Source organism: Rhea pennata, chromosome 10 (assembly GCF_028389875.1).
Source record: "Rhea pennata isolate bPtePen1 chromosome 10, bPtePen1.pri, whole genome shotgun sequence".
Classification (NCBI taxonomy): Eukaryota; Metazoa; Chordata; class Aves; order Rheiformes; family Rheidae; genus Rhea; species Rhea pennata.
The window spans coordinates 2,663,575-2,682,165 of NC_084672.1; the positions used below are offsets into that span (position 1 = coordinate 2,663,575).

Genomic DNA, 18,591 nt, shown 5'->3' on the forward strand with positions numbered 1-18,591 from the left:
AAAGTCTCTTGTTTGGAAAAAAAAAAATAAATAAAGTAACTAGGAAAAAACAACAGATAAGTCCTGAATCTGGGTCTCTGGAGGGCACCACCCCTCTGTTTCAGCAAATCTTCCGTGGAAGATACATAGTTCTCCTGACAATAGGTACAACTCAAATCAAGAACTTAGTCTGTAACCAAAGCCTCACAGAAACATATTGCAGATGTACCATAAGAGTTAACGATGGTGTTATCCTGCTGATCAAAAGGTGATTTTGTAAATTATTCACCTGCTTGCTCGGATTGCCCTCATAACTGCCGGATCTTGCGGGCATCCAGATAGGGTGAGCTATCCAAATTTTAAGTCCTCTGCACAAATATTTTCAAAGATACATTTATCCTACAGAAGCCCCCAGTTAAAGCTGATCAGCTTTTTTAACAGTCTCAGGATGAGACAAAGCACCTACATGAGACAAAGCAACTGTTGCAACTTTGCCCAGATTGGCATCACCTGCTGGGATTGATTTGCCAACACACAGGTTCTCTGGCAAAAACACGTTCAGCATAAGAGCTAGGTAAAATTGCCCAGCTAAGAACAGACAGCTGCATAGGTTATCTGGATATCTGTCACAAGACACCGTCTGCAAGCAGTGCTGCAGTGGAAGAAGCAGCTCCTGATGATACATCATTGAGCTGACAGCCCAACAGACCTTAGGACTTTCTGCATCCTCTTACCACCTCATAGGGGGCATAGAGGGGCTGGAGCTGAATGGCAACGGAGTACCCCGAAGAAGACTTACTTCCTTCCAAAGACTGACATGTCCCCCTCCATTAATGCACTTCCTAAAAAAGCCAACTGTGCAGAGACTAAGTTGACAGAAGAGCCTACACTCTCCCAGAACTGGGAGGTGGCAGACAGAAAGCTAGGGCTGACACCAGCCTTTTCCTACTCTATCGGTTTTGCCCTTTTTGAATGACTTGCACTGCATTACTTACCAAGATCAAAATGAAATTCTTTTGGGATGCAGCACAGAACTACAGGTTGGGGAGCTAATAGACAATCAACTTTGTAAAGGTGAATTGTATTGCACCCAACACACATGAGGTGTCTTACTGTGACAGCTTCACCTGCTCAGCATGAGCCACCCAGAAGCCACCCAATAATAGCTTCTGCCCAGGCACCCCTCAGCTGAGAAAATACTGTCTGCTGCCTCCTCCAGGCCTTTTCTGACATGTCTCTCTCTCACGTGTACACTGCTGATGATCTCCACGTGAAGTCCCCGCAAACACTGAAATGGTTAGTGTGGCTTTGGTTTCAAGACCATAAGCAGATGCATTCAACCTCAATGACTAGAACCAGATGACCAAAAATCTGCTTGTCAATGGCCCCTTCTTAAGCAGTATACAACACTCCACAGAGAATCCACCTTAAGGTGCCAATAGCTTTTTTCTTAGTCAGGGTGAGGGGTGGAAACATGTCCCGGTCAATACCACTCACCTAGCATGAGGAGAGAACGCTATGCTGTGGGATGTGACTCAGCATGCAAAACAGCTTATTCACTAAGTCGTTCCTTAGATTTTCTCATTGTAAAGCAGCTCTTAGTGTTGAAACACCTTTTACCATAGCCATCAACAGCTTTTGCCATCTCCAGGCAGCAGAGTTAAGGTTGTAAAGCAGAAGTGATGTCTGTATTAACTCTTCCCTGTTCCCAGGGGTTTTGGTCAGGAAGATGCACTCAATGTTCTGGAAAGGCCTGAGGCACTAGTGTGAGCCCCATCGCCAGTCTGGGGGACGTTTGGGGGCAGTGAGTAGTCTAGCAATGCTGAGGATCCAGGTAAGATGCAAATTGCTCAGCTGGATAATCTTTAACCATTTTAAAACAATTCACAACAAGAGAAAACAGTATCTTTAACAGAACTCTGAGGAAATGTGGACAGTTCCTTTCTGCACAGATTTATTGGAAAGGTTTTAATAAACACAGATGTTGGGAACGGATGGCTACTGTGTAATCATGTGCAGAAAAAGCCAAAGGACAAAATATCTTTAATGTAGAACTGCATACCATGCAATATACCAAAACAAGTGAGGAAGAAATATGGTCAGTGTTACAAACAGACAAATCACAAGAACCAAGCTGTCAAGAATTTCTTTTTTTTTCTCTTGAACATTGTTTTTGTTTCTTTTCCCACTGCTCATTATAAGCTAAAAATGAGCCCTAAGCAAAACAGGCTTTGCTCTGAGCACCATACAAGTCAGTTGCAAGAGCCCTACATAGCATTTGAGTCAGATTTATATCCAGTTATAAACAATGATATGAAAAATAAATATATTTGAAAAAATTATGAGAAGTCTTCCATTATTTCTGCTATCTTTATAGCAAGAAGTACATACTCATTTGAATGTCTACAGAGACATATATGCTTCCGTATGGATAGACTTTACTAGATTTTGGTGACTGTTCTGTTTGGGTTTTAGTCATATAAAAACTGTAAGAAATTTACATGAAAATATTTCTACAGTAATGAACCTATTATTGGCCCATGTGATTCCCACTAACAATACTGTGATCCTGCTGTGACCAGAAATAATCCTAGATTAACAGAAATGCATTCATTTTTTCCAGAGAAGAGAGGAGAGAAAAATTTGGACATTGAAGCAAGTCAAATGTCTGGATTTCTGGCTTTTAACAGTTTTCAGTACAAAAATACTCATTTCAATTTTTCCTGAACTGACTATATAATATGTTGGCAGAACATCAAAGAAACAACATTTTTACTGAATCTATTCCCCTCTCCTGCTTTTTTTTTTTTTTTCCTTCTTTCGGGACTTCCACTAATCACAACCAAATAATCCCCAGGGAGAAAAAGCTATTTCTGCAAGTCCAATATCCTTGTTATGCCAGTGAACTTTGCTGAAGAGTCCAAAACTCAGGCAACTCAAGAATATATTTGTAATATTCAACAAAATAATAAATTCAGCACATGACACAGGAAATAATAATCAGATGATCTCAGCCCCAGAAGTATTTCACTGCTGTGGAAATGCCAGGTTGGAGAGTTCATGTGGAAAAGGAAAAGCCTTGTAACTTCTCCAAACATCAGTCATCACTTCCAGATACCTCTAAATACAGCCATTCATTTCACACTGCAGGATATTGTATTGAAAAGCAAGGCAGGGCCAACACAGCACCTTCTACCACTAAATATGCACTGCACAAACCTTAGCTAAGTGTGTTTTTCCTATTTGGAACAGGGCTCTTTCATTTCCAAAAAAGAGCTTCATGCTTCTCACAGGGCAAAATATTTATAGCCACAAGCAGAAATATATAAAAGAGCCTGAAAAGGCAAACCCAGAAGTATTCCAAGACAGCTTCTTGTCAAATATAGAATGACTCATCCACCTCTTTCAATGAAAATGTTCATCCTAGATAGATCAAAGGCACTAAGTACACCAACCCCTTTTTGCTAAACCTGGCAAAAGAGTTAAAAGGTTTTCAATCAACAGTCACTTGGTGGGAGGTCTGTGAACAAACGAAAGCCCCAAGATGCTAGCATATGAAAGAGACCATCCCCTACAATGCACAACAGGGACAATGTATATAATTTAAGCAAGATCTGCATGCAATAGGCAGTTCAGATGAGTATTTTGGTGCAGCTGTACCAGATGCCACATGGATCTGACATTAGTACTGTTTTTGCAATAGATTTTCAAAGATATTCCATATTCCCTATATTGCACATGCTTTCACAGCCACAGCTTTTTTAAGGCTGGGACAAATGCAGCCTGTCATGATTGCATATTTACTACTGAGACTCAGGCAATCTTTGCATGAATTCCTCCCAGCTTGCAATCAGTCTGAATATGTCTTGCAGTAAATGAGCCTCTGTTAGGTCATATTTTACCACCTCTTCCCACTGCCTGCACAAAGTTGGGTTGTGGGGGAAGGGAAACAAGAAACCACAAAAACACAGGGAAGTAAAACGTCAATTCTAATTTAAAATAACCCTGACCTGCTGCAGTGACTGCCTGCAGTAAAAGAACACAAGGCTAAAGATTATTCTGCACAGTGGTGTTTTGTGTTTTGCTGTAGGGAAGCCTCTTTCGCTGGTAGCCAGGAAGGCAGCGCTGCTCGCCCCGGCCACAGAGCCAGTCCCAGGCTGCCATCGTGCGGCAAGGCCACGCTCCTTGCCCCGAAAGCTGCAGCCTGGGCCACCTTCTGCTGCTGCTGCTGCTGCTCTGCATGGGGCAGGGCGATACATCCTGTGCAACACCACAACTGCAACGAAAGCTTCAGAGAAACACGTGTCAAACCTCAGCATCATCTGTCTCAAGAGCTATTCTCCAAAGCAAGCAGCACTCGCTGAATGGAGAGACTGCTTGCCTCACTCTCCTAGGCGGCCCACAACCCTATAAAAATCTTTTGCTTTTATGGAGATAAACTTTTGGACCTCAGAGAATTCATCTCCATTCTAGCAGGACCTGAGTGATAAGTGATACTGGCTATTTCTACACCTCGGTGGCCCTTTAGAGTGGTTCTATTACCTCCAAGTGACCAGTCCGTCAGAGCAGGAAGGGTCAAATCAGGAGAATTAGCTCACAGAGCTCATTAGTCACTAATTCAATCAGTCTGTGCTGCTGCAGCAATGTTTTGCTGTTTGACTGCTATCACTCAAGCAAGGCTACCTCAACAGGGGTGTAGACAGCTTAAACTATTTCTGCAAAGAAGATGCAGCTATCAAAGCTTCAGAAAGTGATACACAAAAGGTCACCACAGTTTCCAGAGAAGCTGGAATTATTTGTCTGGCGCTTCAGAGCAACTGATAAAGCAATTAACCCTACAACAGTAATTTGGTTGAAAGGCAATAAAGTCAGTGAGAAAGGCAAACACAACTGCCCAGACTATATGCTTGAACGTACTGCTGACCCCTTTGAACAAGCCATGACTGCACTTGGGCAAAGCTGACTTCTGCAAGACTAATTTCACCAACTGTAAGCTCTCTGAGGCAGGCAGGACACGACTGACCCCTCCTGTGATACCTAAATTAGAAGAGACAACTCTGAGTAGAGTATATTCCGTCCCCAAAGATTTATCACTTCTGCATAGTAAAGTCAGCATCTCCTATTCCTCTCCCCGCGTGCTTTACCTCAGGATTCATATCAGACATAGAGAGCATACCTTTCTGCAAAGCTTCCTTAACCCCATCTTGATTTTCTTTGTCCTCCCACTTTACTAGCTGTTGTTTACCACTTCCAGCAGCTGAGACAGCAGGCAAAGAGACCTGTTTACATCCTGCAGCGCAGCTAATCTGAGGCCAGCAAATAGCCAGAGGGACCCATAACACACAGGCTGGCCAAATCATTCCTGGTGAAGAAAGCGCTGCCAGACCACAACACACAGCCTCCAACGCACTCCACACTGTGATACTATGAATACAAGGAACGAGGATGACGCAGACTAGTATTAACACCAGCCTGCCCAAAGCACAGGTTCACTCTTGTCAACTGTTACTGTAGGTACACACATCATCTGGGCCAGGATGCTCAAACCCCACCAGTACAGCACTGCTAGCCCACGCGTCTGAGCGGAAGGAGCTTTGGGGAACTTGACTCTTCACTATGAAAACATTACAGTGAGAAAAGCTGAGTTGCAAGTTTCTTGGGTTCAGGGTTTTTTGCTAAATTCTTGCAACCTTTTTTAAATACTAACTATGCAGAGTTGTTTAGTATAGAAAAGAAAATCCTGACACTAGTATCATTTCTAGTCATGAAGAATTCATGCATTTTATTCTATTTTGAAACTTATTAAGCAAGTTTCTGGAAGCTATTATTCCATGACCCTTACACTTTGCCAGTAACAAACAAATTGAAAATTTCTCTGGGTAACAGTTGCCTGCAAAGCACTTAAAATTTATAAACTTCTCATATAGTTTCAGACATTTATCATTCCTAAGTAAATGGAAGCAATGGAATCGACTATGCATCATGAGTAATATAATGCAATATTAAAGGACACCCAGTGGAGCACTTTAGAGTCTAGGAATCTAAATCATATGCTCAGTGCTGGGAAACTGTATAGGAAAATGTGCAGCACCATTTGTTGGTTGACTGTAGCTGTCACTGCTCAGTGTTAGGTAAGAGCTACGCTGTGTTGCCAATGCAGAGCGTTATATAATTGACAACAGTGATTTAATATTTATGTGAATTAGAAGAGAAAGAAACTGTGGAAAGAATTCCTAGTGAGTGATCACAAGTATTTCCACCTAATCTGCCACAGCCTAGGCTAAACAATAACTTACAGTGAGATACAGAGATGAGTTCAGGCAATGAAGTGGCGAGCTCGTGCTGTCGCTACTGTGCAGTTCCCAGCCAGCTCTTCTGGGGCTGTCCAGCTGAACTACTTAACAAAGAAGGACAGACAACAGGGTGTGATGCTAAGTAGCACTGATGGGATCTGAAAAAGATTCCCCCCCTCCCTATCTCTTCTAACTCCTTTTTCTTTATCTTCCACTGCTCTGGTCCAGGTAGAAGATGCACAGACACTCAGTAGAAACAAGAACTTCATTGAGCACAGAGTTATGAACACTGGAACAGCCACTGAGATCTCTACATGCCACTAGACAGCAATCCTAATGCAATTTTGGCAGGTGTACAGCTCCCACAGGTCTTGAAAAATGTGGACTTGTCCTCCTTTGTGGCCACAGATTTTGTCCAGGCAGAATTTGAAGACTCTAGCCAGTTGCCTGGGATTTCCAAATACCCAACAGTCTGGGCGAGCAACCACTCTGCACAAACAGCCACTGACATTCACAGGTCACCTCCGCAGTAACGTGCAGCGTCTCTGATGCAACGATCAGTTTTATAGCACACACAGAGGGGGAGGTGCTAGATACTCTGTGCCCACACTACACACCAGGTCAAGCTCCATTTGGGAAGGTCCAGACAAAGGAAAAATAAATATGGTAAATATAGGAGTTCTCTACATACCTTCCTCTCTACTCACTGCTCCTTACATATACTCCAGCAACATATATAGACATTAAAGCAATAATGTTAATAATCAGAATTAGAATTACATTTTGGAATTATTTCCCTTTTTTTTTTTCTTTTTTCAAATCTTCCCTGCATGCCCTTTCCCTCTTCTTGCATCTTCCAGAATATGCACAGGATCATGATATAAGAAATGTCACCCTTCCCATTTCTTTATTCCTCCTCAGATAATCTGCAAATTCTAGTAGTTGAAAGGAGGTGGGACACTAGGATGGACTGAGGCAGACAGGGAAGCACAGACAGACAGACTGCCTGGTGGCATCAGATAGCCTGGCACTCACTGGCTACACAGCGGAGAGACGCACCATTACTGTGAAGTCAGAAGTATCAGTACAAATCTTAATTGTACTGCAGGAATTGCAAGATAAAAATGAAAGTGAATGCTTATAATCTTTGTGTATATATTTGATTGTTAAGAAGATGTACACTTGCACAGTACCACCCCTAGCTGAGTTATGAGCAAATTTATGAAAGATGAAGCAACAGTGAAGAACAGCCAACTGGGTCCTCCAGGTCCAGACAGCACAGGTACAGGAGGTATTTTGGGGGGCAACAGAAGCACCGCTGCCAAAGCTGGCCACCCCTTCATCTGCGCTGACGCAACCAGCTGTGGGACCAAACAGTAAACCAGACCTCTGTAAGGGGATGGCAGTGTGTGCATGAAGACAAAATATTTTTGGTCCACCACACCTTGAGATTTTGGGATCTAGACCAGCTGTCTGTACAGTATAGTTCTTCTGTGGTGCATAAGGGTGTCCTATCTTGTATTATTTCAATGCTGATTATTTTAACCTCCAAGAGGACATTACCAAGATTGTATTGTTCATTTAAGCATTGATTAAATCATATTATATATGAAGCATCATTTGAATATAAGTCCCGAATTACTATTTAATTCATGTTTGTGTCTTTAATATCAAAATATATATTAGTTTTCTGGTATTATGGACAAACAGTTTTCTTGCTGTTAGTAAAGTAGTAGCTTCTGAAGTTATGAACATTACCAGAGAGTGCTCTGTTCTTAGAGGGGGTTTAATGTGTTTTTCTATTTAAAAGCTTCACACTGTCACACTTATAGAGGAAAAGTTTGGAAGAAATTAAGTAAAAACAGTCTAATGGGCCAAAAATACAAAACAAACAAATTTGGAAAGTATATGTTTTAAGCCTATGGTCTTTAACACAATCATACAACCTTAGACAACGTTTGACTTTTGAAAGCTAGCACTTGGATTTGTCATGTTGCTCTTCGCAGCCATTTCCTTAAAATCTTTGTAAAAAACATCCACGACTGAAACAGAGAGCAAACAAGCCAGCAGAAGTCACATACAGCATGACTGTCTCGTGCTTTCCAGTTCTGATGTTTTTATGGCATAAGCACATTTATATATAAAGCCAGCAATGCTTTATTAGTTAATGCATTATGTGGTGTAGCCAGCAAATATATCTACCCCAAAAAAATGTATAGTAGAAGAGAGATTTAAGTTGGCTGGCATTATTATTTACTCACCAGATTGCATGGAATCTTTGCTTCTAATTGCAGCCGTGCCTGGCTGGGACAGATGGATCAAATGTAAAGCTCCTGTGCAGAATGAATATGCCAGGAGGAAGTTGCCCATTTCAGGCACTTTTCGGATCAGTCCCCCAGCTATCTAGCCTGATGCTAGCACAGATAAATTGGCATTGGGAGCATGTATTCTGCACCTTTATCCATATCCCCAGTTCAGCCTGCTAGGTAGGAAAGAGAAGAGGCTCATTGGCTTCCTACACCCAGAGCTACCCAACAAGCTGACTAACCGCTCCATCTCCACATGGACGTGTTCCACTGCATCATCCTCCACTAGCCAGAGGGAGACGATGGTAAAATCATTATGGCCTCCTTGGCCACGAATGACTGAAACATGGAAAAGATCTCTCTTGCTTTCTTCTATGGGCGAGAGAGCTATAATTGCCTGACACCATCTTAGGGAACAGAACAATCTACACTTTTCCAAAGACACCCGTATCACTGCTTTCCTTGTGGGTGAAGACCATGCAATGTGGAACACATTTGGCTCACAGGAGAGAAGGGGCCAAACTGGGAGATGCAGCAGAAAAGGGACAACTAAACTTGACTCCTGCTGAGGAACATGTTTTCTAACGGGGCTTGTTTGAGCACAGATCTTAAGGCTACCAGAATCTGAGGTCATGGAGAGCCAGAATCATGGATGTACGGTGCTAGATGCAGTGTTATATGAGGCAGGAATTAGGTGTGCCTTGCATCAGTGCAAAGCTTATTTTCAAATATACAAAGGTACATATATGCATGCATAAGACCATACATACATACACACACACTCACCCATATCCTATATGGCACATTTACAGAACGGAAAATTAGACTCTGAGTTGCTTGAAGATATGTTGGGAAAGCATTAAGAGAAGGTCATATTCTAAAAGTGCAATATGAAAGTCTAGTCTCTTTTACTTCCAATTTGCAAAATACCAAGCCATATATATACACACTATAAAGAAAAAACAAAATACCATAAAAAGATCAAAGATCCATCTGGAAACACTCTCTGCACCCTTCAAAAACAAGTGCCCCCCTCACTTGCCCACGCTGCAAACTATTAATTTCATCAGGAAGAACCTGCTCACAAAATGGGCAAATCTGTGCAATGGAAATAAGTATTCATGCACGTTAACTCAGAGACTGAAAGCAAAACTGAGAGATTCCTCCATATTTTTCCCTGTTCAGTAGAACTACCAAGGATTTATACCAATTCTCATTTTGAAGTTACAATTTGTATTTAATCTGTTACCAGGCAGTTTTTTTCTCGAGTCATTTTGCACATGGATCAGATGCAACTTCATTTCCCAGAATTAAAGAGTAAATGAGTGCACCATCTGGCCAGCTCCTTGTCTGATTCAGCCCCAGTGCCTGCGGTGGTATTCCAAAATGCGTGGAATGCTTACCCAGAAGACTTGGTTCACATCCTCCCTCCTATTGACTAAAGCTGCTCTGTCCCCTTCTGGGCCAGTTTATATAAGAATTTGGTGGGAAGACTAGGTCTCTGAAATCTTAACCATCTTCAAATGTGCCTGTGTGTGGTCTCAGCAAGCAGCTTATGCAATAAGAAATGGGAAGCCGCTAAAATGATTCTGCTTCTAAATATTTTGACCTTTATTGACATTTATAAGTAGCAAGCAGCTTAATTACCAATTAAAGGAAGTTATTAGCTACAAAAGGAGTCTGTTCTTTTTTCCTCTATGGCTTCTTTCCCAAACCAGTGTAATTCAGATGAGATTTCTGTGGCAGGAGAAGGCAAAGGAGCCCAGGAGACTTAGGTTACTTTACAGCTAATCTATACAGAAATAGTTTTAGAAGCCAAAGAACTTTCGTAAAGTGGATACTCCAGAAACAACCTATTCAGAACAACACACCCTCCACATTTGGTAGCGGTAAAGCCTTACATTACAGCACTGTCACACCTTCCTAAGTGGAACTGTTGGGAGGGCGTTATTGCTGGTTCATTTTCTTTCAAGCACACCCACAAACAAGGCTTAGTCCTACTCACATTGATATTTTCACAATACGCATTTCGGGGAAGGCATGAGAGGCTGAGAATACATGACTTGGCCACTAATCCTGATACATACTGCTACACAGCTGAAAGCTCCACCCCAGAGATGGCCAAATTCCTATGGGAACAGAAAAAGCTTTAAACCATCTAGGCCCCAGATCTGCCTACAGGATTGCATGGGCTAGTAGCTCTACACATGTTTATGGTCCCACTAGAGTGATAGGATTGTTTGCTGAGTGATGGCACACATTAGAATGTCTTGATTGGAAAATATTTATTTAATAATGTTCTCCCATTATTGTAGATTTTTTTTTAAGAAACAAAGCAGGAGAATAATAGGCCAAAACTACAGTATTTACAGAGCTCTAATACTGGATACATAGCCTGTCTGATATTTAACTAAAATAGTACTAATCAGAATTAAGAACAACTTCATGAAATAATTACCTAACTCTGTACATCCATATTATTTTCAGCTCTATAACTCATATTAATGTTGGCCTTTTTTAAGAGTCTCTAAGGGAATCCTTATCCAGGCATACAGACAGTCCTAACCCACAGATTTACCTTTTCACTTTGGTGGACTTCGGACTAAGTTCACAGGACCAAGTTTTCAAAGATGTCAACATGCTTGAGAGACAGGCAGACAGCTTCCTAAGGAGACTTCCAAGGCCTCCAGACGGGTTAGACAGCTAAATCTCATTAGACTGGGGCACTGTCACTGAGGGGGTTCTAGACTGCAGTGGAGATGCCCCACGGTCCAGCATCCTGCGCTAGCGCTGACAGCAGTGCTGCTTTCACAGCGCCGGGCTAATGAGGCTCTTTACCTGCAGACCTAACCTGGCCCTTCCCCAAAGTGTAGTTGCATGTAAGGTGGACAAGATCTAACACTAAACCATGTGCTCCTCCGCTGTATGACACACATGTCCTCAGATTCCTTTGAAATCCCCAAAAGGGATCTACCTCCACCTCACCCCAGGAGAGCAGAGACCTGCTTCCCTCAGTGCCAGCGAGGTGTAAGCCAGCTAAGCCATCTTCTCTAACCACACCTGAATGTGCACAGACATACTCCGTTGTCATTAACTCCCCTTCCACGTAACACTCCAGATAGGGATGTGGCGCATGATGGGAGTGACCCTGAGTTGAGAGGCAGGTTTAGACAGTGTGGAGTGGCAGATTAAGAGACGTCAGCATCTGCCTCCAGTTTCTCTATTTGGAGGAGGGAGGAGCAGGGACTAATCTAAAGCACAGTATCTGCCACTCCTACATGTGCCTCTGGTTCTGCTTAGAACAGGGCTGCCTTGCAAGCAATCTTCATCCAGCTGAGTAAAATCCCCTAGATGAACCTCACACAGAAGTGGTTCCTCCAGGGCAGGGCAGAGAAGCAGGGACATGGAAGCATCTGGGATGCCTGCAGCTCCTGTGCTGTCCCCTGGCTGTTGGCAAGTCAAAGATCTCTTTTACTTCTCAGTCTGAACATTCTCACATATGTGAAGGGAACAGCAGTGCAGAACAGACATGGAAACCCAAAGACAGACACCTGTAACATTTTTTCTCATTGGGTGAATAATCTCAAGGTACAACTTCCCCAGAGACTAGGAAGGTAGCTGGCATGGCCCAGACTACTTTTCAGAGTATATCAAACCCAAGAGGTCAGGCAAGTTCCAGCTTTCTCCCAAGCATCAATATTTTAACTTTTCATCAACTCTCCTCCTGTTTATATCAAGAAGTCCCATAAATACCTTCTACCAACTTCAGTGTCAGATTTTCTGACATACTTATGATCTCTCAGACAATAACCTTCTATAAGATTGTACTACTTTTTTGCTTCTTTGCAAATCTGCCCCCCGAAATCTCCTGACTTTTCTGCTTTGTATTCTTTACACTTCCTTTGCTGAATTGCTAATTTGCCCTCAGTTTCTGAAAAAAATAAAACACACTTGCAACCCATTTGAAACTAAGGGTTTGATCCCGCAGTCACTGAAGTCAAAGGCAACAAGGGCATTCTGTTTAACGGAACTAGAACAAACCCAGAGTTCCTGGACAGTATGTTTTTAATCAGGGAGCCTTCACATTTAAAAGGAAATAATTTGCATCATATTAGTATTCTTTGTCCACCTACACAGGATGGGAAATTGGCTGAATAAAAAGGTTAAGTGTATTGGTGCCAAGAGGACTTGCCCATTGCAGAGCTGCTCTCAGCAATGAAAGCATCTCAACTGTACCTGTTCCAGGAAATTACACGAGAAAACCTCTGCAATCCATGGCTCAGGGGAGTCAGACCTGTTTCCTACAGTACATAAAAGGTCAGCTGAGATCACTGTGTGTATTATTTCATCTCAGGAACAGTCCAAGTGTACCAAAAACAAAAATAAAGCTTGAAAGAAAGGAGGTAACAGAAGAGAGGCTGCTGCAGCCCATTCAATATGGTTTACTCAAATATGTCACTTTAGATCAACAGAGAAATGCCCTCTTGCAAAGTGTTTATCAAGGGACCCTTGACTGGAAAAATGATACAGGAGTTCTTTGTACCTGTTGCAAAAAGACATATGTGGTCTTTACCACGACAGACAGTTCTGCCCAGCCTGTGGTTCATAGAATCTGAGGTTACTTCTAAAGGGTCTGTGAAATATGATTGAGACAAAAAAGTCTTGTCAGAAGACTACAGTTGCTACAGAAATGGCACTGGAAAATGTTAGGGATTTGCAAATCAAAAACAATTGCAGGTCACTTGTTTAGGTGTCTTGTAAAAGATATTAGCCCTCCCCAACCCCCCAAAAACATACCTCTTTCCTTTTTTTCTTGCTATAATACTTGATCTAATATCAGCTATTACCTCTGGTCCTAAGAGACCCAAGCCCCCAATTTTCTTTTCAGAAGGTTTCCCAGAGCATCACTGCATCTTTTCATACTGCTTTTCTCTAGCTTCATTTATATCCACTGAATCATTTTGCTCCTCATGGTCCTGCTTAGAGCAGGCTCTGAAAGTGCAAAGCTTCTCCGTTTCCAAGCCCCTCTTAGGGGACAGATTTCTGGTGATGAACAGTATCTTGTTATCCTGGCATGTAAATCTGTCAAGCATGACCAGCGAAACCAGGAGCTTACAGAATAGCTAAGGTTGGAAAGAACCTCTGGAGATTGCCCAGTCACTGCCCTCCTGTCCTGGCAAGTTTGCTAAAGGTGGTGTACTCTCCAATGTGTGCTGCCTGTGACCTCTGAAAATGCGATAAAAAAATTAACCTGAGGCATGAAACTAGGGATAGGGGAGGTGGATGTACTTTGGGTGGATTTAGCCTGAGAGCCCTCAGAATTGCAAGAACGCTTTGGAAAACTAGAGGAATACAGCAGCTGTGGAGACGGCACCTTTCTTGCTTCTTGGCAGAAGCAGCTTGAGCCAGCTTGGTTAGGTATGACCCAGTGCGTGTCGGGTAGTTACCAAACCGTTGTTAGCACTGGGAAGTAGCCTGCCATTGGGATAGGACTTAATAGCCATTGAACTGAAAACAGCAGACACAAGTCTAAGGTGCTTGAAAACAAAAAGCTGTGAGGCATGTTTGCATACGTAGGCTCATCACCTACTCAGATTTAAAGTAGTTCTTTCCTGGGTTCTGTCTTGTTTAATAGAGGTGAACTCACTCCTTCTAGCTCCTTCAGTCCTGAATATAGATATAATACAGATTCATCTAATACTTTGGGGAAAAAAACTCGAGAAATTATTTTTCAAGGTGAAAAGTACCTTACAGTGGATCATTTCACTGACATGTTGTGGCTGTTCAGGACCACTGAACATCAAACAGTAAAAAGCCTGTATCTGTTAGAAAAGTGTCTCAGGCCTAATCCTTTGTCTTTCTGGAAATCAGTAAGATCTTTACCAGTTATTATGGCAGGAATAGAAATTATTTACAAAGCTATTTTCCTAAAGAAAAATAATAAGCAAAGCATGTGCAAATATCAGCCAAAGCAGCTGCTGATGTGCAGACTTGAAAGAGTTTGAAAAGTGAATCAAATCCACATTTGCAACAACAAACAGGTATCAGTAGGAATGAAATATTTACTTGAATTTTGATGACCTTGAACAATTCAATAAATCACATCCCTCCACATACACAGCTTGATAGCAGTGAACAGCTGCACTGCCCTTGAGATGTGGGCAGTGGGTTCTGGGAGGAAGGAAATAGCTGCCACATGCAGTAAATAAAGAGGAAAAAAAAGAGGAAAAAAAAAAAAAAAAAACAGTTCTGCTGCAGAATCACTCCATTCAGCCTGGCTAGAAACACAGGCAGCTACAAACTGATCATTCATCTCCAACATAAACACAGATTGGGTTAGACTAGCAGTAACATGGGTTGAGATTTTTAGTAGATGACATAAATAAATGTATTTTTATATTTCCTGACCACATTAAGCTTGAAATCAGAGTTCTAAAATGCAAGCCACACACTATAAGACTTCTAATAGCCAATAAATCCAGATAGTCACAGTGAGGCAATGTTTTCTCCTTAAAGATACGTTTTGCTGCAATGTATATAAATACAAGAGGACTTGTTTTTTTATGGATTTGAAATATATGTAGCTGAACATGATCATTCAAAAAAGGTTAAAGTTCTCTTAGGAGGACAGCAAGATTCAAACCACTTCAGAAAGCACGATGTCAGATTCTAAATATTATTTCTACATGGGAAGAAATTAGTAAGGAGATGGGGGAGGGTAGGGGAAATAACTTTCTCCTCAAAGGGCATAATCCAAGAGAGGAGAGACATAGCTAAAATGTCCTAGCTCAACAGTATCAATGTATTCAGGAGTATCTATCCTACCTCTGCTACACTAAGAAAGCACTAAACAAACTGTTACCCTGACCTGTGCTTTCTATTTGCAAAGTGGAGATTATAGTGCAAGAATTCCTCTAGGTGGTGTCAAAAGAATAAATGAGCTTAGGGAATTACCAGTAATAATCATTCATAAATTACAGTGATAAGTATGGTATTAGACTCTGTAGAACCAGAAACACAAACACTTAAGTGATAAAGGTCATTTTTCATCTCTAGACCTTCAAGCACTTTGAAATGGAGATCAGCAGTATCATCATTATATCTCACACCGGGAAACTGAATGCAGTAGATGAAATGTAGTTTCTTATAATGGGTCAGCAGCAAAGTTAGGAATGACTTTCAGGGGGTAATTTGCCATACTGCCCTAATAAACCATCTCCCAACACTTAAAAGGTATCTAAGGTTCCAGATCTATACAAGCTGATGGCCATCGCCCAGCAGACAGCGATCTTAATGAGAAGAGAGAATTTACTGGATCACAAAGCTGCATTTCAGCATTGCACTGCTCACTGAGCAAGGACTGGCTGAAGGACATAACTGCACTGGATAGGCTTTGAAGGTAAGTCCTTCGATACGGGACAAACAAAACTGGTTAGTTTTTAGACCTACTGCTTTCAGTGGGTCTCTTACAAAGAGACATGTTCCCAGTGGGGAAGCAATAAAAAGAATCAGTGTGTACTGGCTCTGCTGCTTGTTATGGACTGAGTATTGTTGGAATAGCCAAAATGAAAATATCTGAACGCTGATGTAACTTCAATACAATTGCTTTTTCCTTGGGGTGCCTATTCATATCAGGAGACTTGCTGATCTTTGATGGCTGGAGTTTTATGAACAGAAAGAAATGAAGACGGCAGCTAAGAGCTTCTCTTCACTATGAATAAAATAATCTTTTTCAGGGAGAAATTGTCATTCCTAGATCTGTTTAAAGACCAGCAGTGGAGATTTAGTATATGACATGTACTAGCAGAATAAATTTTTAAATGCTAAGTACTTTAAAATTTAATTGAGTTTCATGATGACAAACAAAACCAAAATATTAACTTCTCCAAACCACCTACATTAAGGTTGAAAAGTCAAGTATTCAAGAGCTGGAAATTCTAGAATTATGGTTGCCTTGTGCACTCCTAATTCAATACCCATGTGGTACAGTTAAAAGATATTTTCCCCCATGGCCTCACCCCATCTAGTGAGCTATTCAGTATTTCTTTATTTCTTTTCTTTTCTTCTTCCTTTTTTTTTTTTTTTTACCTTTTTGAGTCAATGTGTGGCCTTGGTTTTATTTATAGCACGCAGTTTAAACTCTGCACTGAATACAGGATTATTCATATCCTTGTGGGTTTTAATATAACACTTATCACAGAAATATTTGCTTCAAAAACATAACAAATGTCTCATGACAACACCCCTGCCAATGAGGTAGGATAGTAGCCTGGTTCCTTCAGCCCAAGCGCTTAATCAGTATGAGAGGTCCACAAGATTGTTTTGATTAGTATGAGGTCATCTGAATGCAACAATGTGTATAATATACTCTTGTATTTTAGCAAATCAATGGTAACAAAATTCTGTTTCTCTGAATTCAACAGAAACAAGAAAAAAGTTTATTTACTCAGAGAGCTCCAGAATTTCCACTGTTGTGAGTTCTGTGCCTGGGAAACTGTTTCCTCTCAGGATCATCCATAGCATTTGCAAATCTTGTTTTCCATGGTTTAAAGCACTTCCTTGTAAGATCTCTGGGCAAATAGCATGCAAGGCCTACTCTGCAGCCAAGCAATGTGGAATAGTAAGGTTAGAATAAAGTCATTCCTAGTTCATATGATTTTGGAGATTTCCCACATGAATTGAAAAGAAAAGTCACCTACCTCTGTTTCCATGCCCCTTATTAAAAGGTGTACATGCATGTAATTATTTGCATACACCATGAGTGGTCCTATCTGATTACAAAGATACTGAACAGCTTATGTTCAAAGAAAAATCCTGTGGACATAACGTTCTTTTTCAGCAGTTAATTATTCATCAGCAAAGTTTAAATAAACTTAAAAGTTCAAATTCTATATAACCATTCTTTCACAAATAAGGCAATCTGTATCCATACTTCTGATTTGGAACTGGCCTACAAATCATATAACTCTTCTTCTTGAGACATCATCTTCATTAAAAAAAAAAAAAAAAAGTTACCTCAATTTACACCAGTACGACACTCACTTGAGAAATACAATTAATAAGTTTATGCAAGCTTGGAGTCCCACTTGCACTATTTCTCCCTCAGAGAATTCAGTTTATAAGTCCATATGTCACAGTGCTTGTTTTATACATCTTCCTTTAAGACCGTAATATAGCTAAGAAATATTTAAGAAAAACTTGATATAACTTACTGTTATGACACATCAGGATCTATGGTTTTTCTTCTGGTCCATACTGCTTGTCTCAAGCTGTCCTTCAATGATATTCTTTTCAGCAGAGAGGATCTGATGGCTGAAAGAAAAATGCACACTGCTTAGAGTTTATATCCACAAGACTGGAAATTTGGCACATCTAGAGGCTGTAGCATTAGTATTATTACAAATATATTCTGGAATTTGTATTTTTGGCATAACTTGAAGATTAGTTGTAAAGAATTTATCTTTTTTTTTAAAAAAAAGTGTTGTTAGTTTTGATTATTTCGAATCCAGGTATTTTAGCAATGACTGCAACTCATATGCTTTTTTGGTTTAATGTTGTGAAAAGAAAGTTAACAAGCATGATCTCAAGTATCACTTAGCAGCATCTTTGAAAACACCACCATTAATACCCTAGGATATCCTTACCTGAAAAAGTGCCCCTGCTACAACTTGGGTTTATTTCTGAGCCAAGATAGTTTTGTTAGTTAGAATATTTTTTGTATTTAATTGATATTTAATTGATGGCTATTTGGGGGAAAAAAAAAAAAAAAAGTTTAAGAAAACCAAATGTGTCATTCCTAACCAAAACTACTGCCATTCTATTTTTTGCCCTGGTTTTACTGAGAAATGCTTAATTCGTAACCTAAATTTTGCCACTGTGACACTCTCTAGTGTAAGGCAAGGCCCCCAATTCATGCAGACAGAAGCCTGTGCTACTATCTAGATGGTAAGTCCTTCCTCCCACCCACCATTATTCCCCTGCAGTGGCATTACTACAAATACATTGCAAACAAG

The 18,591-nt window shown here is 40.9% G+C and overlaps 1 long non-coding RNA gene across 2 annotated transcripts in view; it reads right to left on the reverse strand.

Moving 5' to 3' along the window:
• Nucleotides 1-17,877, reverse strand: part of LOC134144752 (uncharacterized) — a 181,891-nt gene extending 164,014 nt beyond the window's left edge. Inside the window, exon 1 of one of the 2 annotated variants that reach the window (XR_009959481.1) lies at nucleotides 17,791-17,877. This is a non-coding gene — a long non-coding RNA (uncharacterized LOC134144752). Of the gene's footprint in view, nucleotides 1-5,155; nucleotides 5,242-17,790 lie in introns of those variants that run through there. The other variant, XR_009959480.1, reaches the window with a different exon arrangement.
• Between the last annotated feature and the right edge of the window lie 714 nt (nucleotides 17,878-18,591).